Source organism: Aethalodelphis obliquidens, unplaced genomic scaffold, assembly GCF_003676395.1.
Source record: "Aethalodelphis obliquidens isolate GAN/ISIS:26980383/991018 unplaced genomic scaffold, ASM367639v1 scaffold38, whole genome shotgun sequence".
Taxonomy (NCBI): Eukaryota; Metazoa; Chordata; class Mammalia; order Artiodactyla; family Delphinidae; genus Aethalodelphis; species Aethalodelphis obliquidens.
Window position 1 is genome coordinate 1,547,993 of NW_020837982.1, and position 23,232 is coordinate 1,571,224.

The window sequence follows — 23,232 nt, forward strand, 5'->3', positions numbered from 1 at the left end:
GCCAGGCGGACTCTCAATCACTGCGCCACCAGGGAAGCCCTCCCTGTAATTCATTTCTAATCTCACAGCATTGTGGTCAGAAGAGATGCCTGATATGATTTCAGTTTTCTTAAATTTACTGAGGCTTGATTTGTGACCCAAGATGTGATCTATCCTGGAGAATGTTCCATGCGCACTTGAGAAGAAAGTGTAATCTGCTGTTTTTGGATAGAATGTCCTATAAATATCAATTAAATCTGTCTGGTCTATTGTGTCATTTAAAGCTTGTGTTTCCTTATTCATTTTCATTTTGGATGATCTGTCCATTGGTGTAAGTGAGGTGTTAAAGTCCCCCACTATTACTGTGTTACTGTAGATTTTGTCTTTTATAGCTGTTAGCAGTTGCCTTATGTATTGAGGTGCTCCTATGTTGCGTGCATATATATTTATAATTGTTATATTTTCTTCTTGGATTGATCCCTTTATCATTATGTAGTGTCCTTCCTTGTCTCTTGTAACATTCTTTATTTTAAAATCTATTTCATCTGATGTGAGTATTGCTACTCCAGCTTTCTTTTGATTTCCATTTGCATGGAATATCTTTTTCCATCCCCTCACTTTCAGTCTGTATGTGTCCCTAGGTCTGAAGTGGGTCTCTTGTAGACAGCATACATATGGGTCTTGTTTTTGTTTCCATTCAGCGAGCCTGTGTCTTTTGGTTGGAGCATTTAATCCATTCACGTTTAAGGTAATTATCGATATGTATGTTCCTATTACCATTTTCTGAATTGTTTTGGGTTTGTTTTTGTAGGTCCTTTTCTTCTCTTGTGTTTCCCATTTAGAGAAGTTCCTTTAGCATTTGTTGTAGAGCTGGTTTGCTGGTGCTGAATTCTCTTAGCTTTTGATTTCTCCATCGAATCTGAATGAGATCCCTGCCAGGTAGAGTAATCTTGGTTGTAGGTTCTTCCCTTTCATCACTTTAAGTGTATCATGCCACTCCCTTCTGGCTTGTAGAGTTTCTGTTGAGAAATCAGCTGTTAACTTTATGGGAGTTCCCTTGTATGTTATTTGTTGTTTTTCCCTTGCTGCTTTCAGTAATTTTTCTTTGTCTTTAATTTTTGCCAATTTGATTACTATGTGTCTCGGCATGTTTTTCCTTGGGTTTATCCTGTTTGGGACTCTCTGCACTTCCTGGACTTGGGTGGCTATTTCCTTTCCCATGTTAGGGAAGTTTTCGACTATAATCTCTTCAGATATTTTCTCGGGTCCTTTCTCTCTCTCTTCTCTTCTGGGACCCCTATAATGCAAATGTTGTTGCGTTTAATGTTGTCCCAGAGGTCTCTTAGGCTGTCTTCATTTCTTTTCATTCTTTCTTCTTTCTTCTGTTCCGCAGCAGTGAATTCCACCATTCTGTCTTCCAGGTTACTTATCCGTTCTTCTGCCTCATTTATTCTGCTATTGATTCCTTCTAGTGTATTTTTCATTTCAGTTATTGTATTGTTCATCTCTGTTCTTTAATTCTTCTAGGTCTTTGTTAAACATTTCTTGCATCTTCTCGATCTTTGCGTCCATTCTTTTTCCAGGGTCCTGGATCATCTTCACTATCATTATTCTGAATTCTTTTTCTGGAAGGTTGCCTATCTCCACTTCATTTAGTTGTTTTACTGGGGTTTTATCTTGTTCCTTCATCTGGTACATAGCCCTCTGCCTTTTCCTCTTGTCTATCTTTCTGCGAACGTGGTTTTTGTTCCACAGGCTGCAGGATTGTAGTTCTTCTTGCTTCTGCTGTCTGCCCTCTGGTCCTGCCACGTGGTCTTAATCTGGACGTCCCGTGGTCGTCTCGGTGGATCTTCTCTTAGAATCCTTCTTGCTGGAATCCATCTTGACTGAGCAATGTGTGTGCCACCAGGAAGGACCCTGGATCAGAATCGGAAAGGGGGCATTTAACAGAGGTTTAAGAGAGGTGCTGATTGGCTATAAGTGATAAGCAAAGTAACTGGTGACTCTGGAGTTTTTATTCGGGTGATTGTGTTTCTATTAACCTAGACTGTAGAGACCGGCAGAAACAGCCTTAGAAAGGAGGAAGGAGCATGAAAGGTGATAGAGACAGCTTAGGACTTACTTGTTTTGAAAGGGTATAGGTCGATTTAGGTTGAGATAACCATGCAATGAGAAACGGGTGTCTGGAGGCCAGAGGTCTGCACTGGGGAATGTAGATTTGGAAGCCAGCTGCTTAAAGGAAGTTGAAGCAGAGGGAGTGAATGAAACCATCCATGTGAGGAGAATAAGAAGGAAAACATGGCCAAGAAGGAACTCTGGGGAATGCTAAAATACAAGGGCTAGGGGAGGCATGTTGAAGAGGGAAAACAAGCAAAAGGAACTAAGAAGAAATTGCCGAAGAAGTAGGAGAACCAGAACACAGCGGTCCCAAGAGAAGAAGAGTTTCAAGGATAGAAAATGGTCTCCAGCATTGGACGTATCGTTATTCTAGGACGCTAACTGGGCTCTTCTCTGTACAGTCAAAACCCACCTCCTTTTTCAGCTACCGCTAGACTCCTCCTTGTGCTTCTCATGTATCAGACCCATTCCCAACTCCTTATAGCTGTGCATCCTGCTTCCTCTGCCCACAGCGACGGTCCCCTCCTTTTCCACATGGTAAACCACTCATCTTCCAGGAGCTACCTCAGACGTCACCTCCTCTGTAAAGGTAATCCTGCCTACCCCTCCCCAGAATTGTCCCATTCATGCTCAGAACTCGAGTTCTTACCTCTAGGCTAACGCGTCACCTTGTGTGGCAGTTACCTACTTATCAGTGCTCTTCAGACTTAGGAAATACCCCTAGCAAGGGAAGAGTAAACTCAACATTCACTGGGGTCATATCCTAAAACAGCCTATGGCATGTTTCTTTTAAAGTGCTGTGTTTTATTTTAACCATTAAGCTACTTTTCATGCTATTTTTCATTCTGTCTTTTTAAACACTGGCTTTAATTTGAGTGTTAAATGTTTCCAGTTATTTACATGGAGTAAAGCTGATCCTCCTGGAAGATTCTCTATGTTTGTTCCAGGGCTTCACTTACTATAATACACTCCTGAGTAGCCAGGGGAATTGTACCCCAGTTTAAGAATCTCAGGTTTACACACCCATATCTCCCACGAGATCAAGAACACTTCCACTACAGAGATTGTGTCTTCTTCAATACCGTATTCCCAGTGCGGTACCTGGTACATCGCAGATATTGATATTTATTTACAGAAGCAAAGGAAGGAGAGTGGGAGGAAGGGGATGGAAGACAGCTGAATGGATGAGGGAAAGATGGGAGGAAGAGGGTAGGTGGACAGATGAATGGGAGGGAGGGAGGGAATGGATGGATGGATGGATTGCAAAATAATGTTAAAGAATAAACAGTACAGGAGTAAAGGGAATGTATATACTCTCTTAAAAAGCTTGACCGTAAGGTGTGATGAGAGAGGGAACAATAGCCAGGAGGGCACTGGCATTCAGGATAGTTTCTTTTAATTTGGGGGCATTTCATGGCTCGTGAGGAGAAAAGAATGGTGGGCTTTTTGGTCTTTAATGGGAGACTTGTACCTGCTTTTAGGCTGAGGAAAAAGCAGATAGCCAGTGGAGGAGAGACCAAAAATATTTATTCAACTCACCCAAGAAATGTTTATTGATTACCAATAATATGCCAGGCACTGTACCAGAGAGTAAGCAAGACAGGGCTTTTATCCTGGTGGGCATATAGGGGAGAGAGAGAGAAAGGATGCTGGGCTATCATTCCAAGAGAAGACGGAACCTCATGCTGATTGCTGCTTTCTCAGGAAGAGCAAAATATTTTAATGTTAGTCTAGATCGAACATAATTATGGAGGTAAGACTGCTGGGGAAAGAAAACCACATGCATTCCAAAGCCTCCTGGATATGATGGGTGGGTGGGTGTGTGTGTGTGAGAGAGTGAGAGAGAGAGACATGGGGAAAGAATAAGGCTGGATGTGTCCAATATATATTTGCCAAAAAGATTTCTCTCCTGTGATTCAAACAAGGTAGTGCCTTCAGGATATAGAAGTGGAACAGAGGCAGAAAAAGACGTGGCTGAGCCTCCATCTAGGCAGTTGGCCTAAGCTTTTCTGGTATTTAGCAAGTGACTCATTTCCCTTCTGTGTGGTTGTCTTAGCATATTCTGCATAAAACTAGCTGTTACATCCAAGTGGAAATAAAACATGTGATCTGGGCATATGCTGCATCTCGATTTAATCCACTTCATGATCACATTGATGTTCATTCTCTTTGAGTCTATAGTTTAGTCCATTTCACAGACCCCACCCTCACCCCCAGAAGTCATTTATTACCAGCTCTGTGTTTAGTTACAGTGAATAAAATACTTTCAGTGTCAGAAACTAGACGATCTCATTTGTAACTCTAGATTAATTCTGTTTCATAGATATTATTAAGAAGAAATGGCTGTGAATTGGATGAAAAGATTATTTTTAAATTACTCCATTTTTATTACTTCTGTTCCTTTTATTGTAGGCTATCCCCAAATACTTTTTAGAAGTCGGCAGAGTGTATTCACAAGTACCTTTTTAATTACTTAGAAAACAAATCTATAAAGACTAAAAACATTGGACTCAAGTGTGTGATCTGCTCATTTTTAATGATGCAGAATTATAGAGGCCTTACTAATCCTCTGTGATTAACTGTGGAAAATTTTGCTTTCATCTTTGCAACAGGTTAGATCATGAGGCAGTGAATGCCAAAAAAAATCACAACTCTGTACTATCGAAATTTTTGTATTGAATATTGCTTAAAAGAAATCACTGCTCAAAGCTTTGAAAATCATTTTGTTTTCCATGGTAATTGTAAAGAGACTTGATCTAATATAAATATTAAGCTTTAAATTGTTTATAGAATACTGAGTTAAGGCACATTTTTATAGATTTGATACTTTTCTCAGGGTTTTTTTGTACTTTGCAGTTCAACCTCACAATACTCCCACAAGGTAGAGAGTGGAGTTAACAGTATCCTTCAGTTTACAGATGAGGATAAGAGAGGCATCTGGGTTAAAGAGGCCTGTCACAGGTCATACAGGTAAATAGACATCTGCAGATATCACAGATCTTGCCACCAAAGAGTTTAGAGTCTAAGGCAGAGGCAAGTGAGCATTTATAAGAGTAAACCTCATTCCCACGAGCAGAAAGAAATTACCTTAACGGCACTAAACATAGAGCTTCAGGAAGCTGCAAGGTCAGTGTTGTGTGCCTCCTCTGACCTTGCTGACCTTTCCAGAAGGTAGATCACTGCTCACCGCCCTTCTTTAAATCTTGGTGTTTCTATTTGGAACAAACAGCTATACATTTTGTGGAGAGTGTGTGTCTATGTGTGTGTATAATTTGAGTCTCATCCAAAACACGGCTTCCCGTGTTTTGGGGGAAGCCAAAACTTTCTTTTCCTCAGAAAACTGAGGAACAGGTTTCTTCCCCGTGGGGCAAGTGGTCATAGAGTCAGTGATCAGCTGAGATCCTCTTGTTGAGCTCAAACACATCCTAACCTGGCTCGTTCTCATTTCCCTCTCCTCCCATCCATACCCGGATATTCTAGAGGACAATCTTCCAGCCCGAACCAAGTTTCCTTAGTTTAGCACTCAGTGGAAGCTCCAACAATGATTGCTCTTCGCTCATGTGAGGAACAGACCAAGACTGCTGTCCAAACACTGACTGGTCTTAGTAAATTCTCCATCACTGGTTGTACCCAAGCTGAGAGCAGACAATCAGCTGGGATGTCTTAGAAGGTGTTGGTTGGTTGGAAAAGAGAATCGTGAAAGCCTTTTCCTGATCCAGGCATCTATGATGCTGAGGCAGCAGAAGTCACCTTTACCCCTGTGGGCACAGCTTGTGCGATGTGGTAACACCTATGCAGTATGGAAGAGCATGGCGTTTATTTAATTTACCTAACTGCGCTGAGCTGCACGTTCCTGAGCTGTAAAACTGGGATAAAAATACCTGCCTCGCGGGATTTTCAGGCAGATAAATTTAAATCATGAAACAGAATGCAAAATGCCTGGTGCAGTGTCTTTCGTTTGCTAAGTGATGGTTATGTTTAAAATTCCCCATATACCAGGTACCATTACATATTCAAAAAAGACGTGACTGCTGCACTGGATAATAGCGTTCTCCCTTTTTGTGACTCGGTCAGCCTTCAGTATTGGCCCTCAGCAACAGCCTAGATAGTGCAAACAAAATAAAGCAAACATCACTTTGTACTTGGAGTTGCATCCCTGAACTTGCATTTGGGCATTACTGATCTATCCATAAACCTTTAGGCTTTATAGGATATGAACTATAATAGAATTTAGGATTTGTTTCTCAGGGTCTCAAAAGACAGAACTCATTTTTCCATATTTGGAAACACAAAGATTTGGGGAAGCAGTGGTTTCTCTTTAAACAGTATCCCTAACAGCTATCCCCCCAAAAATCCTTTGTCTGCTTCTCTAGGAAAGGTGCTGGAAAGGAGCCAGCATGTAGGAATTAAAAAGACAACTGGTACAGAATGAAATGTGTGCTAAAAATACCGAAACCAACAAGGATTAGTCTGAAAGCAGAATAGAGACTCTGTATGCCCTGCTTCTGGATTTGCTCAGAGCGGTGATGGCTCTGTGTTATTTGGGGAATGACAGTAATTATGGAGCTGGGGTGCTCCTCAGCAGAGACAGACGGAGCTCCAGAGTGGAGGAATGGTTTCCATGGCAATAGCATCAGCATCTGAATGACTTCCTGTCACAACAAGTTGGTGATTTAATGAGTTCATTACTGAATTCCAAAGGAAAACTACAGAGTGGATGAGCTACTGTTCAACCCTCCAAGTGCCTAAATCCATAATGGGAGAGCCATTTCTTTCAGTGCAGCATCAGAATGGAAACGCTTGTATAATGCTCAGGGCCGTTATACAAGCAGCCTGGGGACTCCGAGGCGGGTGTACCAAGGGGAGGGAATCCAGAACTGAATCTGCAGCCACGTGGTCTGTGGAGGCCTCAGTGCCTGTTATTCCAGGGGTGTGAAAGAATTACTTGAGTCTCCGTTCTAAGCTTGTCCTGTCCAAACCTGATGAAATTAATGATCACAGGAATCTAGCCCAGGGCTTCAGATGCATACCCTCAAGTATCCCAAGTCCTTTAGAAAAAAAGCCGAGAAAAGAGAAACAGACCTTAAATTCTAATAGTGTACAAACAGAAGCAAAGGAGGAAAGCATGTCAGCCTACTTCTATTCTACAATATAGTACAGAGAGAGAGACACTTAATATGGAAAAAAAAAAAATCAGCCGGATACCTTCAGAAATCTGGGCTGTCATTCCTGTGGTCAATTGCATATGAAATTTGAGCAGAGAGGTAACGTATTACAGTAAGAATGTATCCTAATTAACCTTTCATACCTTGCTTTCTTTGCTGGTGAAAATCGACCATCTGGCCGGTAAAGCCATACAACCTTAGTCTGATCGATTCACTGGGAGCCAGAGGAGGGCAGAGTAAGGGAGTGGTCGTGATTCTTCAGGACCGCCTTGTTAGTCGGAAGTGCAGTGGTCTTCCGTTCCTCTCACATCCATTTCCCCATTCGTTCAATAAATATTTGATCCCTCAAAGTGTTCACAGTCTAATAAGGGGGGCAGAATAAATTCAGAAGGAAGCGCAATAAAGGAAGAGAAGGTGCTGCCGTGTGGGGGCCGCTGGCTGGACGCTACCCCTGAGCCTTGTGCTTCGGGTACGTTTTTCTCCTTCAGCTTCTCGTAAGCCCACATGGGTTGGGTATCGCTCCCATTTTTCGAATGAGGAAGCTGAGACCCAGAGAGGCCATGTCGCTTGCCAGAGATGCCCACGGCTGGTAAGCGGCAGGGCCAGGATTTCAGCTCAGTCCTCGTTGACTCCTCGGCCCGTGTTCTTATCCATTCTTCCTAAAGAGAGGTGCAGACTTGGGGCCACGGCGTGAAGCGGGGAGAGGTCAGAAAGGAGGGGATACTTGATGGGACCTTGGAAGGTGGGCAGATTGCTCCTCCCCCCCTCCCGCTACATTAAGCAGTGGCTCCGTGTTGGTGCTGTAAGGCAGGTGGGCCAGGTCTGGGCTCAGTTACAAGGAAGAGGAAGTTTAGAGAAGGAAACACCACAGAGAACTAAAAATCCTCATTTTATCTTCCATCAAATAGTCTACCGGATCAACTAATAAGGTAGGAAATTTGACTAATTTATATATATATATATATATATATATATATGTATGTATATGTAAGTATATTAGAATAGCATAGAAGGTAAAGGGTGTGGTCTGTGTACACATGTGTGCACATATGCCAGTACTGATCCTTTTCTGTTTTTTTGTTTTGTTTTTTTTTTTTTGCGGTACTCGGGCCTCTCACTGTTGTGGCCTCTCCCGTTGCGGGGCAACAGGCTCCGGACGCGCAGGCTCAGCGGCCATAGCTCACGGGCGCAGCCGCTCCGCGGCATGTGGGATCTTCCTGAACCGGGGCACGAACCCGTGTCCCCTGCATCGGCAGGCGGACTCTCAACCACTGCGCCACCAGGGAAGCCCTCCTTTTCTGTTTTAATAAAGAGAAGGAAAAGCCTGGCTGACAGGACACCCATGAAGAAGGTGTAGTTGAGTCTCATTTGTCTATAGGCGAATGTACTGACTTTCAGACATAACATCTGCATATTTTCCCAGGATCCCTGAGAGCTACTGGCCTTTCATTGTTTTTCTAACCCTAACCAATAAAATACACCGGAGCCAAGAGACAGTTGCTAGTGTTTGCTAAGAGTACTGCCCTAAGACGTGGCCACTGACAAAAGTTCTTACCAATTCATCCCTCCTCGTGTTTGAGGATCCTTTAAAATATAGCTCCGTTTCATTAAGTCCCATGTACAATTTAGACAGTGTTTTGAAAAGAATGCCAGCATCAGATAAAACTAAGCAAGCCCTTACTGCTGTAACAGACACAGGGTTATCTAATCAAGAGTTAGGCAGGGTCCCTGCAGGGCAGCACTTGGGAGGGTGCCTCTCACCTAGAGTGTGATATGAAGGGGTCTGCCCCAGAGTTGGGCAGCATGGCAGCCCTCCTATTCCAGGTAACTCTCACCAGACACTCAGATCTGCGCATCACAGATTACAATAACTGGAGTGGAAGTGATCCACTTCAGTTACCCAGATGCTGGATTATCCAAATCCAGCATCTCCTCGCTCCCCACGTCCTCTGCCCTGGCGTGGGTGCCTCTGGATTAGGGCACTAGCTGCCTCTGAGGGTTAGAGGCCTCCCTGGACTCATCACAGACCGTGCTTATGACAGTCATGCCTTCCTGTCCCCAGACTGTGGGCTTTTTTTGAGCATTACCTCCTACAGGTTTGCAAATGCATTTTCCCTATGCTGCAAGGTGTGAACATCACACCGTTTTTGCTCTTTAGCTGTCCCTTCCATTAAGTACACGTGTCTGAACGTGTGCATCAGTTCAGTGCTAATACACCAACAGGGCCACGGCTAAAATGGAACGTGACCTGGGTCACGAGCGAGGCCATGCATCCCTCCCTCGTCACTCCATGGGAAGCAGGTGGTGGGCGAGTCTGCACATGTATGCATTTAAGATAAGGCACAAGAGCAGTCGCACTGGGCTCCCAGCCCCAGAGAAACAGGGACGTTCTGCAGTCTGGAAAGCAAGGGGAAAATCTTTCCTTTTTCCTGGGAGAGATTTTGCTGTACTAGCGGTGCCGCGGTAATTCTCTTAAGGCCCAGCGGTCACTGAGCACGTTCACTTCTTACTCTGTGTCACTCTGCTTGCCACTGAGCATATAAAAATGAGTAAGACACAGCAGACAGACAGATGCCCTGGAGCATGGTGAGTGCTGTGAGAGACTGTGTGCCCACAGCTGACCTGGCGGAAAGGATGGGTGGTCTTCAGAGCCTGTAGGGGACACTTCCTGGAGACATACAGCTGAGGATACACAGAAGGGGAGGAAAAGAGGAATTAGCCAGGTGAAGGCAGCAGAGAAAGAGAGTATTCTAGTAAAAGCAGGGTGTGCTGTGCCTGTTTCAGGGGACTCGAAGAGGTAGTATAGCGGCGGGGGGGGAGGTGATGGAGGCTGCCCTGAATGAGGGTTAAAGGGATGAAAAGGGGCCAGAGGTAGGCAAGGGCCAAGTCCCATAAAGCTTCAAATGCCAGGTAGATAATAACAGTGGTCACGTGTAGGGTATCTACCAAGTGCCAGGGACTTTGCTAAGGCCTTCCATACATGTTCTGTCTTATTCATCTACACATTCTCCTGGAGCTAAGACTGGACCAAAGACTGATCCTGTAGACTGGCTGTCTATCTAGAGCTTTACTGAGATATAATTCACATACAATATACTTCACTCATTTAAAGCATATAATTTTCTGGTTTTTAGTATATTCACAGTTGTGTGACCATCACCACAATCAACTTAAAACATTTTCATCACCCCAAATAGAAATCCCATACCTATTGGCAGTCACCCACCCCCATTCCCTCTAAACCCCTAACCCAACCCCAGGCAACCATCAATCTGCTTTCTATCACTATGGATTTTCCTACTCTAGATGTTTCATACAATGGAATCATAAAATAGGTGGTCCTTTGTGACTGGCTTCTTTCACTTAATGTAGTGTTTTCAAGGGTCATGTTTGTGGCGGCAATGTATCCTATCACTTCCTCATTCCTTTTCATTGCCAAATAACATTCCATTATGTGGACAGACAGCATTTTGTGTATCCATTTGTCAGTTGATGAACATGTGAGCTGTTTCCACTTTTTGGCTATCATGAATAAGGCTGCTGTGAACATTCCTATATAAGTTTTGTGTGGATTTGTTTTCATTTTTCTTGGATATATACCTAGGAGTGAAATTACTAGGTCATATGGTAACTCCGTGTTTAACTTTCTGAGGAACTGCCGAATTATTTTCCAGAGCAGTGTGCCATTTTATATTTCCACCAGCAGTGTATGAGGGTTCCAGTTTCTCTGTTCCTTGCCAATACTTGTTATGTCTTCTTTATTATCACCATACTAGTCAGTATGAAGTGGTATTTCCTTGTGGTTTTGATTTGCATTTCCCTGATGACTAATGATGTAGAGCATCTTTTCGTGTTTCTTTTTTTTTTTTTTTTTTTTTTTTGGTCAGTTTCGTATCTTCTTTAAAGAAATGTCTATTTAGATCTTTTGATTATTTTTAAATTGTTGTTTGTCTTTTTATTATTGAGTTCTAAGAGCTCTTTGTATATTCTCAATACAAGTTCCTTATCATTTATATTATTTGCAATCTTTTTCTCTCATTCTGTGAGTTCTTTTCACTTTCTTGATGGTATCCTTTGACACACACAAGTTTTTAATCTTGAAGTGCAATTTATCTCTTTTTCTTTTGTTTCTTGTGCTTTCTCTGGTTGCGGCGAGCAGGGGCTACTCTTCTTCGCGGTGCACGGACTTCTCATTGCGGTGGCTTCTCTTGTTGCGGAGCACGGGCTCTAGGCGCACGGGCTTCAGTAGTTGTGGTACATGGGCTCTAGAGCGCAGGCTCCCCTGCACCACCAGGGAAGCCGTGTATTTTTTTTTTAATCAAACTAATGCATGAGTAGGCTGATAATGGCTCCCAAAGATATGTCCATGGGCTTCCCTGGTGGCTCAGTGGTTAAGAATCTGCCTGCCAATGCAGGGGACATGGGTTCAAGCCCTGGTCCGGGAAGATCCCTCATACCCCGGAGCAACTAAGCCCGTGCGCCACAACTACTGAGCCTGCGCTCTAGAGCCCGTGTGCCACAACTACTGAAGCCCGTGCGCCTAGATCCCGTGCTCCACAACAAGAGAAGCCACCACAATGAGAAGCCTGCGTACCGCAACCAGAGAAAAGCCCGTGTGCAGCAACGAAGACCCAACTCAGCCAAAAATAAAATTAATTTTTTAAAAAAATTTTTAAAAAAGGTATGTCCATGTCCTAATACCAGGAACCGGTGAATGTTACTTATTTGGGAAAAAAGGTCTTTGCAGATATAATTAAGGATCTTGAAATTGGGAGATATACTAGATTATCCAGGTGGGTTCTAAGTACTACCATGAATGTGCTTATAAGAGAAAGGCAGAGGCAGATTTGACACACACAGAGAAGGTTATATGAAGACACAGGCAGAGATTGGTGTGATGCAGCCACAAGTCAGGGGATGCTGGCAGCCGCCAGAAGCTGGAAGAGGCAAAGAACCCTTGAACCTCTGAAGGAATGTGGCCTTAGAAACATCTTGATTTCAGACTTCTGGCCTCCAGAATTAGGAGAGAATAAATTTCTTTTTAAGCCACCAAGATTGTGGTAATTTGTTACAGCAACCATGAGAAACATACAGTATGTTTTTTTAAAAATCAAATAGTGGAAGGGTTTTTAATGAAAAGGTATATAAACAACATGCTTATGCTGTCATCTTTTAAAAATTTATCATGTTTTTTTATTTATTTATTTGGCTGCATCAGATCTTCGTTGCAGCATGCGGGATCTGTAGTTGCAGCATATGAACTCTTAGTTGCAGCAGGCATGTGGGATCTAGTTCCCTGACGAGGGATCAAACCCAGGCCCCCTGCAGTGGGAGCGTGGAGTCTTAACCACTGGACCACCAGGGAAGTCCCTATAAATTTATCGTGTTGAGACATTATCTATTGACCTTTGACTCTAAGAGATGATGGTTTATTTAGCTGCCGTTGGTCGCTCCCTCCCAATTACTGTTAGTTTTTTCACTGTCTTTAGTTTACTATTAGTTACTCTTACAACTCAGAATACTGCATTATCAAATCGAAGATGCCACCTATTATAAGATGCACCATTATTTTATATTCCACTAAGGAAAACAACATGCCAATTATACTTTTAAGGTATCCTCAAGAGTAAGGAGCATCCCAGTTTCAAATATATTAAAGGTTGAAAAGATGTGAGCTTTTACAATCTGTGAAATACAAAAATATACTAGAATCTCTTTTTCACGCTCCATCAACTTCAGACCTGACCATCTCTTAACTCACCAGTATGTGGAATGAAGATACAAGTGCCCCTGCTTGAATTTTTTGGCACTTAGAGCTTTACTTTTACGTTGTTAATATTAATATTTACACTTTGGTGATTGACTTTAAAGCTGAAAACCAATAACTAGCCTCTTTATGTTACTATAATGTTATAAACATAGTTTTCTTCAGAGCCAAGCAGTGTACTAGGATACGTTTCTTTCTCTGTGGATTCATTTCTTTCTCTAGGATCCCTTTGCTACTTAACGGCCAGCCCTTGGTTCAGACTGTTCATTTCCCATCCCCTGATCTAGAAGAATAAATTCTGACCCTCATATCTTGGAACAAGAGTCAAGATTTTGGGACTTCCCTGGTGGTCCAGTGGTTAAGACTTCGCCTTCCAATGCAGGGGGTGTGGGTTCAATCCCTGGTCGGAGAGCTGAGATCCCACATGCCTCGGGGCCAAAACCCAAAACATAAAGCAGAAGCAGTATTGTAACAAATTCAATAAAGACTTTAAAAATGGTCCATACCCAAAAAAATAAACTTTAAAAAATAAAAAAAATTTTTTAAAGAGTCAAGATTTCAACTTGGAAGGTTTTGAATAATATAGATTTAAATGATTGTGACATGGGTCACATAAGACCAAAATAAACACCTGAAAATCTAAAATTCTTGAGACCTGGTCAGTGTGGGTTATCTTAGGGCACTAGGAGGAAACAAGTCCGCTGAAGTTGCATTTCTCCATTTCTTGGGTAAATCAAGTAAGACAGAACAGAGAAATGTCTTTCATCCAACCACACATTTCTGGGTCAAAGGTGGCCTTTTAACTCCAAAAATAGAATTCTTCCCAACCTCCACTTCCTGCTGACAAGAAGTGTGAACTCTTCGATTTCTAGCTGTGAAAGGATGCGATTCATGGGACTTTTTTTCAACCACCAAAATGAAATCCTGGGTAAAGAAGCTTAAAAGGAGTCAGTAACAATTGTTGGAATATTGCCAATGTTTAAGGCTGCCGAGTGGAAAATTCTACAGATCAGACCCAGGTCTGATTCCAAGAAATAATTCAAACTTTAAAATGAAATATACTGCATAATAATATTTTCTTATTCATACTGGTTTTTTTTTTTCAACTGAAATCTAATTCTGAGAAACTAATAAATTGGCATTGCCTTTAGAATTATCCATTTGAAAATCTAGGAAATTAAGCCAGGACATAGGGTTCATCACTCACTTAACCCAAACAGCCATATTTCTGGTTCATTTTCATATCTAAATCAATAAGAACTCGCTCACTTTATCCAGCTGTAACAATGAAAGTCAATTTGGAGTTTTAAATGACCTGATACAATAGGATCTTCTTTTGTTGTCCCTCATCAAGACGTGACTTATGATTTCATACTGGTTTCCTTTTTTCCAGATCTAGAAAATAACAGAATCAGAGTCTGTGGCTAGGAGACTTGTAACTCTTCTCTGCTCCCTTCTCTCTTACTGTCTCCTGCCTCTCATGTCTTTGAGGACAGACGCTCTTCACAGGAACAGGGTGACACATAAGAAACTGGCCATTCTCCCTCTTGTTGCCACAGGCTTGTATCTGCAGGGAAAACACTCTGAGATTCTCAAAGATTTTATCTAAATGTTATTGGGTTTTCTATAAGTATTATATTAGTACAATATTGTCTCTCTTCCAAAAGATTGAACTCTTGGTTTCAGAAGTATGTTTTTCAGTTATTTACTTGATTACTTCGTTATTTAATACATGCTTGGCAACAAATGCTCTGTGCTAGGTCATAAAGTGAAAATTCAGTCCGCAGTTAAGTGAGCAAAAGATGCTGTATTTTCAGTTTTATGCTTTAAGATGATGTTTTTGTGTAAGCTAAAAGTTTCATTTCATTTTCCCAAAAGGATACCCTTCTCTTCCAACATGGCTTATGGATTAAACTCCAAATTTAATTAAGACAGAAAAGAACCTTTCATGGAAATAGCATACATGCTTGATTGGGTGGGAAACTCCCTTTATATGTCATATTCTCAGGCCCGCACTCAGTGTCTCCTGTTACTTTGCAAAGACAGACGTATCACAAGTGGCCACTGAATACAGCTGTATGGACTTAGCTGAATGATTTTCATTTTTCTGGAGAACAAAACGTTTGTGTGTTAACTTTCCATTCTCTGTCCATAGCTGGACACACAGATTGGCAAGGATGCCACCTGTTGCTCCCTGCTGACTGAAGCACAGCAGCTGGGGGGTTTAAGAGTTAACCATATTTTGCTCACTCAATTCTTGGGGCCCTCCAGCTGGTTCAACAATACGGAAACACATGCGCATATCAACAGGGTTTAAGAGGAGCGGGCAGAGGGAATTTATTCAGTGATGGAAACACACATCCCAAAAATGAGGAGTTAATATTAGCCCTAGCATTTGTCATGGGAGCATCAGCAGAAACTTCCCACACCCTCTTCAGCTGTTTTTTAACCTCACCCTTTGCAACAGATTATTGTAGAAATCACTAACAAGCTTCTAGATATCACACCAGTTGATTTAAACTTTCCACACAAAGCACTCCTCCCTTGAGACTTGGTCTGTCTACATCCACCCTCATATTACCTGGTTCAGGGATATTCCTCTTTAAAAAAAAAAAAAAAAAAAATCACTGCGTTTTTTTCCTAATCAGGAAAGTAATTACTGCATGTTCATGCGTAAATTGTGAAAAACATAGAAAAGTCTAAAGAAGAAAATTTAAACCACCAGTGATTTTGCCATGCAGAAATAACCACTGCTATTTTAGTATCTATGAAGTTATGATGGAGAAAGCAAGTTTCGTAATTTGGTTTTCTCGCTTAATATACTACAAGCAATTTCCCAGTAACACAAAACTTCATGCAGTCATTTTAAAACCGTTTTTGTTGGCATTTGGGTAGTTTTCAGGGGGGTTTTTATTGTAATTTGTGCTGCGATGAGTATCCTATAATAAATACACGTTGGCATTTCAGATTATTTCCTTAGGATAAACTTGGACTAGGGAAGGGGTGACGAGGAAGGAGTGTGCTGGCAAAGTGAAAGGCAAGTGAAAGCCAGGAACTGCGAGCAGCGCCGAGGAGGATCTGGAAATAGTTGAGTAGGTCTGGAGCCCCGAACAGGAGAGGCAAGCAGATCACAGAGATGGCGGCAACAGTTTGGACTTGTTCCTGAGAGCAGGGAGGAGCTCAAGGAGAGCTTCGAGCAAGAGATCAGATTTGTAACTTACACGTTTATATCTTTGTAAGATCATTCTGGTTGCAGCTTCAGGAGTGGAGGGGAGGCAGGGAGACTGGAAAGGAAGCTGTTGCAGTGATTTGGGTGAGATTCGATGGAAGTGTGGGTAGTGGAGGCGTAGTAGGGGTAGTAAGGATGAAAGGAGAGACGTGGTGAGAGAAAGAGGGTGGAGTCTAGGAGCACCTGCAGGCTTCTCAGGTGGGCGGTTGTACAATAAACCAGCCAAGAGGAGATGCCCAGGAGGCCGCTGAGTCTAAGGCTGGGGATTCAGATGGGCTATAGGTATAGATGTGGGAGTTATCAGCATATAGAAGTGAAGCCATACACATGGAGGAAGAGGGGAGAGGTGGGGAGAAGAGGACGGGAACGTTAAAGAGCAGGAAGACGAGAACATGCTGTACCACGGAGGCCACATAAGAGGGGGTTCTAAAGCCACCACGTCAGGCACTTCAGGGACATCAAGGGACAGGAGCGAAGGTAGAAAACCAACTATTGGCTGAATTCATTGACCTGGAAAGCCCAGGGAAGCAAGCTGCCATAATGAAGGCTGGCTTCTTAAAGAGCGTCTCTCATTCATTTCATACCACCGTGCAAAATAACCTTCGTGTGGACAAAGGTAAATAGAATTGTTTTATACCCAGTAATGGGAGCAGAGGGCCTCAGCTCTGCTGTGACAGAATGGACACACCAGTCTCTACGTATTCTAAGATGCACATCGAATTTTTAGTGAGATCGTCTACCCAGTACTGGTTCTCTTGGACTTTGAATAATCCCCCATTTATGCTTCTTAGATTAATCCGAATACCCCCACTGTGGGCACCTCTTTTAAGGCCGTGGGTCACCACAAGGGGTTGGGACTATACTGTTTCATCTGCTACAGTCTCTTAATTTCTGGGTTCGTGTCATTGAGTAGGCCCTATTCGTAGCAGATATAAACTTGTGTAGAGGTTCGAAAGACGGCAGGTCCTGTCTGGTTAAAAGAGAAAAGAAAGATGGAGACCAGAAAAGGGCTCAGAGAAAGATTCATATTTTTATCATTCCTTTGTCTCTGGTACTTGTTTCAGAGAACTGTCTTCCCGCTGCTTAAGCTGGATGTCGTCAATGGAATTCTCAATAGCCATACTGGAGCCAGGGATGGTGCAGGGTAGGGCCTCGAGAGCCTTCTTACCCGACAGGAGCGTGATGGAGTAGATGCCACGCCACAGCAGATCAGCTCTCTGGTGATGGTGGTTTGCAGCCACATAACGATGTAGCCATTAAGAGCGAGTGTAAGCTTTAAGTTCAGTGGCCTCTACGATAGTACCATGTTGTGAGTCCTGATGCTACTGTTGAAACATGAATTTTTCCTGTTCAGTAAGCAAACAGTATGAAAAATAATAACTGCTGCTTAATAGTCTAGAAGCTGAACTGTTGTCCCAGTCACTCTTGTCCACATTGCAGCATTATTTTCTGTGTATATGTTGAATTCACTTCCCCATGCCGGTCGTGCTCGTCAGGTGTTAGAATAATCTAGCTTCTCCTGGTAGTCATCATGCCGCATGCACGTGGCCTTTTTGTTTGATTAATACAGAAGGTGGTTAATGCTGAGCCAGGTTTAGAAAACTGGGGATTGATATCTCCAAATGCTGAGCTGATCTCATGTTTTTCAGGAAAAACAATGACCTCTGTAGAATCTTTCTCCAACAACATTCTTATTTGCCCTTCATCAAGGTTTATTTAGTATTGCACAGTAAGCTCACACTATAAATCAGAGCTCTTTCAGATGAAGCGACCAGTTGAAACCCAAAATCGAATCGCCTGGAAGGAACTCACAGAGTTGTAGGACCCTGGGGGCTTAAGCACTAGAAGCAAGACCCTTTTTTCTTCCCCGAGCCAGACTCTCTCGGCCCCACTCCCCCCAGTCTCTGTGTGTTGGCCTCATTCTGTCTTACTACAGGCTTCTTCTACACAGGGGGAAAAGTGGCCATGGGAAGCTGCAGGCTTGTATCATGCCAGCATAGCAACTTCCAGGAAAGAGAACATCTTTCCTACTTCAAAATCTATGACTCCCAAGGAAGGTCCACTCTGTATCACATGACCTCCATCCAGGCTCAAGCCCTGAGGCTGGGGAGTGTGGTCCTGGCATGGGCACCACTGCCTGTGGCTGGAGTCGGGGTAGATCGGCTCTTGGAGGCCTGGAAAGATGTCTCTTATTATTGTCCCGGAGTGTCCTGATGAGTCACAGTGAAATTATTCTATTCTTGGCATGAAGCTAACAGTCCGTATTTTTTTCTACCCCTCATTTAGTATCATGTTTTATATTTCCTTATGCTGGACATTATTATACCATAGGTTGGGACACAATTACTGTGACTTAAAAAGCGCTTTCACATACATTATCACCTTCAATTGTCTTTACTAAGCCCAGCCATTTGTAATTATACTAACCCCATTTTACAGATGGACAAAAAGACTTAAAACCAAAGACCGCGGAGGCAGGAGAAGTGGGGGCCTGATGAGCACACAGCTTCCGGCTCCTTTGCTAGTTCCTCTTGGGGTCAGGGCCTTAAGACACGTGCCACCCGTATCTTTGTCTGGTTTGGGTCTTTGTCTTTGCTTCTCCCCGGAGAAAGGAGACTGTGCCCACTGCAGCTGGCCCTTGAACAACACGGGGGTTAGGGGTGCAACCCTCCCCGCAGTCGAAAATCCAGGTAGATATAGTCGGCCCTCCATACACCTTGTTCCTTTGTACCCAGAGACTCAACCAACCTCAGATGGTGGAGTACGAATCCGTGTGTAGGGGGACCAGCGCGGTTCAAGGCCGTGTTGTTTAGGGTCCACTGTGCTTTTCCTGCAAACCCTCACACAGCCTCCTCTGTGCCGACCTCCCCTCCCCCTCCAGTGCCGCAGATACTGCGCATGTTTAGTAAGTGGCGCTGACAGGAAATGAATTGGGGGTTTAAGACGTTATCGTTCAGGGGTCCGTCCAACTGGGAGCCCGGGGCTGTGGTCCCAGCCACAGTGAGGGGACTGGTCCCCACGTCTGTGGACCCGCGGGGAGTCAGCACAGGGCCTCCTCTGTGGCCGGGAGCCTGTCTCTGGGGAGCCTCTGGTATTGCTGCCGGGCCCAGGGAAAGGGTGATCGTCCCTGCCCCCGGGCATTTCTCACCTCCTGTGCCCCTTCGTCTTCCCTTGGAGAGACCATAGAAACACCATAGCCTCCTAAGCTGGAAGCCGTTCCCTAAGCTAAATGACACCCACCCCACCCCCCAAATGACACAGGAGCCCAAAGATCGCACCCACCCAAAGCGGCACCCGTACCACCCATGCTGGCCGCGGCCACGAAGCGCACCCAGAAATCAGATGCCCCTGTAGTCCTCTTTTTAAAAATAAATCACCGCCTGGGAGGATACCACTTATCCCTAGGGAAGAGTTTTAAGATGGAACAGAAAAAGGGTCAGGCCTTCCTTCACCCCTTATTCTTCCTGAGCGAGCAGCTTCTTAGAGGTGCAGGCAGGTCCTTCCCTTCCCTTGTTCTGAGGCGTGTGTTCCTCTCCCCGCTGACCAGGGTGTGCACACCTCAAAGGGAAGCCTCTCCTCATCTTCCTCTGCTTCCCTTCTTGTCTCCATCGTGCGTCCGCGATGCCTTCTTGGGCTCTCCCCGATTAAGCTGGGGGAGATGGTCCCACACTTCTCTTTTTCAATTCACAGCTGCCTGTTCCAATTTGCAGTGAATTACTCTAGAGATGGCCTAACGCTGCAAAGCTAGATAAGAGCAGTTGCTGATTCACATCCAGGAGGGGTGGGCGTGTGTGTTCGTTCCGAATTTTGATACTGGCTCCACGTAGTGAATATAATACTATGAAATGCTTGTTCTCTTTTATTGCTCCCCCACTATAATGCTTGTTGGAACTGAGTCAGAAGTCTTATCAACTGGCCCATCTACCTAAACTGTAGCTTAGTTTCTCGTTGCTGCTGTAACAAATAACCACAGACTTGGTGGCTTACCAGTGGTCCCCAACCTTTTTGGCACCAGGGACTGGTTTCGTGGATGACTGTTTTTCCATGAGCGGTAACGCGAGCTTCGCTCACAGGCCCGCCGCTCACCGTCCGCTGCGCGGCCCGGTTCCTAACAGGCCGCAGAGCAGCACCTGCCTGCGGCCTGGGGGTTGGGGACCCCTGGCTTAAACAACAGAAACCTGTTTTCTCACAGTACCGCAGGTCAGTAGGCCGAAAGCAGTCAAAATCAGTATCGCTGATTTGATTCTGGCCTAAAGGCAAGGGGTTAGCAGTACTGTGCTCCTTCCAGAGGCCCTAAGGAGAATCTGCTCCTTGCCTCCTCCAGCTTCTGGGGCAGCCGGCACCCCTTGGCCCGTGGCCACATCCTTCCAGTCTCTGCCTCACTGATCTTTCTCTCCTGTCCGTGTCAAGTCTCCCTCTGCCTCCCTCTTACAAGGACACCTGTGATTGCCCTTAGCATCCACCTGGATAATTCAGGATACTCTCCCTGTCTCAGGATCCTTATGTAATCACATCTGCAATGTCCTTTTTTGCAATATAATGTTACAATCACAGGTCCCAGGGGTCAGGATGTGGATACCTTTTGCGGGGCTGTTCTTCAGCCCACCCTCTGCCCATCCCCATAATTCCCACGCACATACCCCCAAGTTCTATGGAAGGGTTAGCTACCCTCCCTCTTGACTTCCTGAATCTGAGGAGACCAGCTTCCCTGCACTGCCCTTGTGCTTGTTATCTGTGTACTTTCTGCCATCTGCAGAAGCCGCGGGGTCCTGGGTGTCTCGCAGCCAGCCCTCCAGAGGGCAGAGGACGTTAAACGTGTCCTCCAGTCAGGACACCCTCTTCCCCCAAACCTGGTGGGCCAGGACGGGCACAAGCCTTACACTGGGTAGACCCCAAACAGGCCAGTTTTGTTACATGAGAATCAAGTTGTTTTGCGTTTGCTTAGCTTTGACTCGTGCGGGGAACATCTTGCCTCTGCCTGTCTGACAGGGCATCTCTAGAATGTCAAGCCAGCAAGGGCAGGAAGCAGATCCTTGGCCCCTGGCCCACGGTGCCTGGCAGTATCTCAACAGACTAGACACCCAGTCACCACTCATCTTGCCCACACCCCTCGGATAGCCACGCGGGCCCCCCCTGCTGTGGTGGGCCACCACCAGCCAGTTATCTCACCAGCATACAGGGTGGATCTGGAGGCACCAGACACGGCTTCAGATGCCACCAGTGTCATTCTGAAGCCCTGCGTTTGGATGGAGGTCTTGTTCCTGGGACCTTTTTTCAGGCAAAAAGTTGAATCCCATGCCAAATACTGTGTTACAGTTATGAGAGGCATGTGCTGTCATCATAAACACCACGTATACTGCTGCATAAAGATACCACTTGATGGTGAGGGCTGGGGAAAGACACCCATTGTGAAAAGGTGAAAAACAGTCCTATGAAAAGTCATCGTGGAGAGACCAGCGGTGGTGCTGTATGGCACTGCTGATAATTGCGGGCCCTGGCATCAGCTCCTATCTGCCGGGAGCAGAAAGTTAGGGGTGGGGAGAAGAAGGGACTTCGTGGGGCCCGTATGTGACAGAACACTTCCTCTCCACTGTAAGAATTCTCTCGAAAGGAAATGGAAAACAGTTCCGGGTGGTCAATGGAAGATTTTTCTTGGTTGGAAACCTCTGCTATCTCCTCATCAAGAAGAACTGTGCCTGGGGCTTCCCTGCTGGTGCAGTGGTTAAGACTCCTCCTGCCAATGCAGGGGACACGGGTTCGAGCCCTGGTCCGGGAAGATCCCACGTGCCGCGGAGCAACTAAGCCCGTGAGCCACAACTACTGAGCCTGCGAGCCACAACTACTGAAGCCCGCATGCCTAGAGCCCGTGCTCCGCAACAAGAGAAGCCACCGCAATGAGAAGCCCGCGCACCACAACGAAGAGTAGCCCCCGCTCGCCGCAACTAGAGAAAAGCCCGCGCGCAGCAACGAAGACCCAACACGGCCAAAAAAAAGAACTATGCCTTGAAAATAGGGGTCCAGACTTACCAGGCCACAAAAAACAAAGGCTTCATGCAGGAGAATGACTAGGAGACAGAGGAAAAGTCTCTAACTCCTTCCAATTATCCAGCCCCGGTTTCCACTTTTCCTTGATGTATTTCTCTTAGACACGGACACTATCCAGGTGTCTACAGCGTAACCTTTTCATACCTATAAGCACAATTGAAGACTTTTTTCAAACCCAGAATTAACAAAGGACGTGATCTGAATCGATACAGTGATGAAATAGAGGCTTAGAGAATTGATTTGAGGAGCAGAGCTGGATACGGTCTGAAAAAATGTATAGGAGGGAGGGAAAAAAAGAGGGAGTTCTTGGTGAGTCTGGAACGTTATTCATCAAATACTTACAGACCACCTACTATGTGCTGGGCCAGACACTGGGCTAGGAAGTGGAGAGACAACAGAGGACCAGACCCCAACCCTGCCCAGGAGTTTACAATCTACTTGTGGGGAGGGCGTACTGGATAAGTAAACAGGCGATTACAATCCAGTGTGTTAATAAGTACATTGAAGAGACAGCCCTGTCTTGAAGGATCAGAAAAGGCTCCCAAAAGTGATGCTGATGTTGAGAATCAAATGACAAATAGAAGTTGGTCTGGAAAATGGACCAAGAGCCTTCCAGGCAGGAACAGCCTGTGCAGAAAGGCCTGAAGGCAAAAGCATCATGGCAGATGGGTGTATGTGGGTGAAACCAATAGACTAACAGCTGCATGACCCAGAGAGATGGGGAGGTAAGTGTCTGGGGAGAAAAGATGGTGAGAAGCGGCAGGAAGCACGCGGTCCAGCCCAGCTCTCCCTCCAGCTGAGTAACCCAGCCTCTTGTACATTTTAGCTGTTGTCACTGAAGGTAGGCTCCCCGCAGGCCTGCCAGCTGCTTCATTCATCCTCTCTGCTTTCTTCCTGAGACCCCAAGAGACAGTGGCCCCCTTTCTGAA

General features: G+C 44.8%; 1 protein-coding gene and 1 long non-coding RNA gene across 2 annotated transcripts in view; one reads left to right on the forward strand and one right to left on the reverse strand.

The window, feature by feature from the left end:
• The window catches only part of MYO1D (myosin ID), a 355,995-nt gene that overhangs the window by 304,518 nt on the left and 28,245 nt on the right, over positions 1-23,232 (forward strand). The window lies entirely within an intron of this gene.
• Positions 17,697-22,016, reverse strand: LOC113632767 (uncharacterized). Its single transcript, XR_003437943.1, has 2 exons — positions 19,817-22,016; positions 17,697-17,807 (listed from the first exon to the last, which is right to left on the reverse strand). It is a non-coding gene; the product is annotated as an uncharacterized LOC113632767 (long non-coding RNA).